Genomic DNA, 6,000 nt, shown 5'->3' with positions numbered 1-6,000 from the left:
GTCTTTGATGTGAATTGCATCTTTGAGCAAACAAAGTACTTCTCTTTATCTTCACCTTATATGGTGCTAAGATTACAACCTGTGCTTTGTTTTCTTTGTATTTGCCTCCTGTATCTTTGTACGTAGGCTCCTTGTCCACCTTTCAGGAAATGCTTCGTCTTAGATGGGTCATTTGGCTACAGGATAAAGGCAGGTCTTGCCTAGGGGACAGTCTGAATCCTTTTTTATCATAGGAGAGTTAACTCTGTTTCAACATTTATTGATATGTCATGAGTTAGCCTTACTTCTTTCATGTCAATATCATATAATACTTTATGGTTTTTAAAAAGCTTTCACCGGGGCACCTGGGTGGCGCCGTCGGTTAAGCGTCCGACTTCAGCCAGGTCACGATCTCGCGGTCCGTGAGTTCGAGCCCCGCGTCAGGCTCTGGGCTGACGGCTCAGAGCCTGGAGCCTGTTTCCGATTCTGTGTCTCCCTCTCTCTCTGCCCCTCCCCCGTTCATGCTCTGTCTCTCTCTGTCCCAAAAATAAATAAAAAACGTTGAAAAAAAAAATTAAAAAAAAAAAAAATAAATAAATAAAAAAGCTTTCACCGAGGTCTGTTTTCTTCGTTGCCGTAATTCCTCTCAAATTTCAGGTTTTTATTTTTGCTCCAGTTTTTCCTTTTATAACGACAGGTTCAAATAATGCCTCCAGGTCTCTATTATTTAGTAATTACCTTACTATATAAACCATGAAAAAATAAGCACATTTCTCTTCTTCCTTTCCTCTCCTCTTCTGCCCCATTTTAGCCCCTCATATCCTTCTCAGAGGCGGTCTGGTTTGGTTTGGATTTTAGTTTTTGTCAGTTTTGAGGAATGTCTTTTGACTCTCCGCTCTTGCAGATGTAGCAATCAGGAAACGGAGTCTACCTCTCACCTACTTTCCACCCCCGCAGGCATCATGACTCTTTGTCCGCAAAAACATCAGCCTGCATTTCCTAAAATGAGAACATTGTTCGACATAACCTCAATGCTAGTTTAACAATGATTCCGTAATATCATCTAACATCATGTAATATCGGTTTCGTGATTTATATGTCAGAACACACCATTATTATCCTTTTCAGTCACTGTGAATGTGTAGGATAAGGTTAGCCTTCGTCCACAGGAAATATGTTCAAAGCTGGCTGCCAGTCTTCCTTCCAGAATCTCCCCAATTATCCCTGAGTTGGCTGACATTCATCCCCAAGAAAGGTTCATAGAATCGGGGCACCTGCATGGCTCAGTTCATTGGGCGTTCAACTTCGGCTCAGGTCATGATCTCACGGTTCACGAGTGCAAGCCCCAGGTCGGGCTCTGTGCTGACAGTGCAGAGCCTGCTTGGGATTCTGTCTCTCCTCCTCTCTCTGCCCCACCCTGTTTGTGCTCTCTCTCTCTCAAATAAATAAATAAACTTAAAAAAAAAAAAAGAAAGTTCATAGAATCAATATTCTCTGAATTTTTTCATGTTCAAGACTATCTGTAATCTTTATAGTTGAAGGGTAATTTGGTTGGATATAAAATCCTTTGGTAACACTTTTTTTCCCCCTTGCGAGCATCCACAGACTCTCCACAGAGATTCACTGGTTGTTATCATTGTGCCGTATCTGCTTTGGCTCTCTCTGTAAGTTATGCCCAGAATTCGCGATCCCCAAATACCGCCAGGGAGCCGAGTCCGATGTAAAAGCAAAAGAGCCTTTATTCGAGCTAGCTCGAGCTCAATCCCCTACCTGCACCGACGCAGCGGTGAGATACCGGGGAGAGAGAGCGGGTTTCAAAAGGACAAAGGTTTTATTGGGGCCTAGGGGTAGTTGGTGAGGTAATGGCTGTGGCCTCAGCCGATTGGCTGGGGAAGGGTCTTAGTCCTGTTAGGCAGGTGAGCGGGAGGTTACTCAAGGGGAGGAGGCGTGGTCAAGGTGAAGGACACAGAACAAGATGGAGTCGGCTGGCGTAGGCCCGCCTTTTCACTATACACACACACACACACACAATACGCACATTTTTCCAAACCACTTCAGAATAAGCCGCAGGCATCATGACACTTTCTGCAAAAACGTCAGCCTGCATTTCCTAAAATGAGGACATTCTTCTACATAACCACAATATGAGTTTAACAATAATTCCATTATATCACCTAATATATAGTCCATAATAAAATGTCCTCAATTGTCCCCTAAAACGTTCTCACATATTTTTAAAGCAGTATCCAATCATACATTGCATTTGGTTGTTATGTCTCTTTATTCTCTTTTAATGTAGAACAGCCCCCCAACTTTTGTTGTACTTACTTTTTCAAAAACACATCCATATTCTGGTGCCCCGTTGTCTAGATTTGTCTTGCTTGTTCTTTCTATTTCATTTGTTTTGTAGCACTTATATTTTCAATAAACTACCAGCTAGGCCTAAAGATTTAACATTCATAATAAACGTATTTGGCTCGAATTATTTCATATTCGTTTCATATTACGTTCCATCAGGAGGCATATGGTATCAGGTTGTCTCATTATTAGTAATCCAGTTTGATCGCTTGGTTAAGGTAGGTAAATACCAAGCTTCCCCAAAGTAAAGGTACATATCTTCCCTCTATAACTACTAATTAATCTGTATGGTGATATTTTGTCACCATATGAACATCTCGTTCCCCAATTACCTTTTCCTCAAAGGCTTCGGCATCTATCGAGAATTCTTACCTGAATCAACTGTTATGTTAAGGATTCCAGAATTGTGACTCAAAACAATTATTTGTGTTCTTGTGTTTCTATTTTGTGGTTTTCTTTCATAGAAGCAATGACTAGATTCCCTTTTCAGAATTCAACAGCACAATGTTTGCAGGGGTGCCCGGGTGGCTCAGTCGGTTAAGCATCTGACTTCAGCTCAGGTCACGATCTCGTGGTTCATGAATTTGAGCCCTGTGTCAGGCTCTCTGCTGTCGGCATAGTACCCGCTTCTGATCCTCTGTCCACCTCTCTCTCTGCCCCTCCCCTGCTCTCTCTCTCTCAAAAATAAGTAAACATTAAAAAGATTTTTTTAAGCAAACAGCACCTTCAGATAGCTTTCATCTGCTCTATGACAGGGTTTTCCTGAGGAGTATTCTTCAGTTGTTGAAATTTTTGCTACTTTTTTCCTCTTTTCTTTTATAGTGGATTTAATTTGTTGCTGTGTATGACTCGTCATTGAACGGGCTCATTATCTGCTTGAGGCTCCTGCGGAGGCGGCCAGGGTAGCCTTCCAGACGGGCTGGCTTTCCCCACCACCAGCAGCTACAGACACAGGAGGCTTTCTAGAATTGCTGTTCACCCATACGCTGCTTCGTATAGTCTTCTGTGATCCCGATTCCCCTTGTCCCTCGAATCTGAGACATCTAACAAGTTGCCTGCTAAATAGACTGTGGTGAAAATGACATCATGGAGCTTCCACACTGGGTCGTAAGACACCCTGTTGCTTGGACTCAGGCCACTTGAAGCAATTGCTCCGACGGAAGGCAGCTCCCCTGTTAAGAAGGCAGGCTATGCTGAGACCACCAAGCTCTGAGGAGACCCGGCCTGGCCACATGGAAGGAGAGGGCCGAGGCAAACTGAGGCAGCGAGCGTGTGAGTGAAGAAGGCTCAGGTGGGTCACCTTTGGCCACCCTCTGGTAACAGCTGTACACGGGACCCCAAGCAAACACTGCCACTTGAGACTGCCGTCCCAGAATTGTGAAAGACCGTAAGTTGGTGTGTTAAGGCACTAAGTTGGGAGGTGGTTGGTTACGCAGTAATGGAGAATGTGAACGCCCACTTTGACCGGTTAAAGGAACCTAACCGGGATCTAAAATGTCTTCTGCGGTCACCCGTGTTCACCCAATTCCCCTAACTGCTGTTACAAAGAAGGGATACCACTCTGACACTGGAAATTGCCTTCTTCACATTCGGGGGGCACAGATAGTTCTGGAACTTTCTCACATCTGTCTCCTTTGAGCCTTCCTGTTTGTCACTCTTCGTCCCTCTTCCCTTCACATTCTCCTCTGTGACTTCTGCCTGCTGTCGGGCACCTGGGTGGCCTTTTCACGTATTTTGGAGTCTGCAAATTGTATTTGTCCCCTACTTTCATTAAAAAATATTGTCTGGGGGGCGCCTGGGTGGCTCAGTCAGAAGTGCATGCAACCCTTGATCTCAAGCCCCAGGATGGGCGTAGAAATTACTTAAATAAATGAATAAATGAAAACTTAGGAAAACAAACAAAAATATCGTCTGCGGGGTTTTCCCTCCTTTTTTTTTTGTTGTTGCTTTTGAATGAATTCCAAGAAAAGAGAGGGAAATGCTGATTTCTAAAACCACTTTCATACAGTAAGTCACTACTGCATTTTTAATGGCTACGCTCTTTCAAATGCATCATCACCAATCCGTTACTAAAAGACACTAAGGTTGTTTCCGATATTTCACTGCTCCAAGCAATGCTGCAGTGAAAATCCTTTACCTATATCCTTTGTGCACTCAAACAAATGTTTCTGTAGGATAATTTTCTACAAGTCAGATTTAGGGGCCAAGGGCAATGGCTGATTGAAGGTTTTTGATGCCACATCAGAATATGGGGAAATGGCTCCGTTTTGCTAAGAGCTAAGCTACAGTGCCCCTTAAGGAAATTCACTGGGCTCCCCCTATCCCTGTGAAATTGTTCTGATGCTGTGCTGCTTGCTGTATCTGGCCTGTGAAAGAACTGGTCCAGTCCCGTTTGGAAAATCTATGCCATCACAAGAGCTCTTCCCTTCAAAGCTTTGAGACCTCAGAAAGCAAGGCAACAAAAAGCAGAGGTGCAACGAGGAACGTGACAGCACAACACAGCACAGCAGTTAGGGGCACATAGCCAGACTGCCATTGTGAAAAACAAGCCCACTGACCAAAGGAGGGACGTGGAGACTCAGAGCACAGTGAAGCTGAGGCTTTAATCAACGTTCTTGTCTGACGAACGGGCACACTCTGGGCAGTTACAGCAGACAATTTATCTCCTAGTGGGCAAGTCCCTCCCCTGCTTCCTCATTGGCTGAGTACTACAGAGGTTACAGCCTTACCCGGAAGTGCCTATGCCCATGTAAGGCAAAAACTAGTCTGATTAGAACAAAAAGTAGTCTAAGGTGACACAGAGACTTTCAGTCCCTCCTTTGTTCTTTGGCACATGCTTCTTGCAAAGCCCGTGAAAATAAGCCCACAAAGGGAGAGGGGAAGATCCAGGAAGTGAAGTGTCTAAAGGTTTGGGACTCCATTGAGGGGGTGAGGGGTGTTCATACATATTTCCAGTAGGATGGAAACCTGCTGTTAACTAGACAGCACAGCTTTTACTGTAACAGCAAATACTTGGTGCCCAGAAAGAGACAAGTAACATGCACTTGAGGAATCAAGAACGACCGTTTATTTCGCACCAGTGCCAGCCCAGCAGAGTCACCTCCAAAGACTGAGCCCTGAGCCCTGGTGTCAGCCTCTTTCTATGGGTGGGATTGCAGGGGCTTGAGGGAAAAAAAAAAGAAAGAAAGAAAAATGTGGGGGCACTTATTGGTTGTGCTATGTGGGCAGCAGCGGATGCAGGAGGCAAACAAGATTACAGAAGCCAAAAGCATGCAACGGGAGTATCTGGCCTGGGACCTCTGGCTGGCCCCTTTTATCTGCTTTTACCAGCTTTCCTTCTCGTTATTTGGTATTTCTGAAAAAGGAATCATCTCCCTTACTTCTCACGCTGTGAACACTCAGACTCTCAATCCTGGGTGGGCACACGCATCCCACTCACAGCAATGCAAACTGGGCTGATTGCTTAACCTCTCTGAGCCTGACTTTCCTAATCCGTGAAAGGGTAGTGACAGTACCTCACATGCACAGTGACTTCTGGCTATCATTAATGTAACACAAAAAATCCTTCTGTCCCCCAAATTTTATGGCATCAGCATAGGTTCAAAGAAGACATGGAGAAAAGGTTGTCAGCTTCCTAAACGAGATTTTTTTCCTTTTCCGTGC

The sequence above is a fragment of the Neofelis nebulosa genome, chromosome 7 (genome assembly GCF_028018385.1).
Source record: "Neofelis nebulosa isolate mNeoNeb1 chromosome 7, mNeoNeb1.pri, whole genome shotgun sequence".
NCBI classification, from domain to species: domain Eukaryota; kingdom Metazoa; phylum Chordata; class Mammalia; order Carnivora; family Felidae; genus Neofelis; species Neofelis nebulosa.
This window is presented reverse-complemented; position numbering follows the sequence as displayed.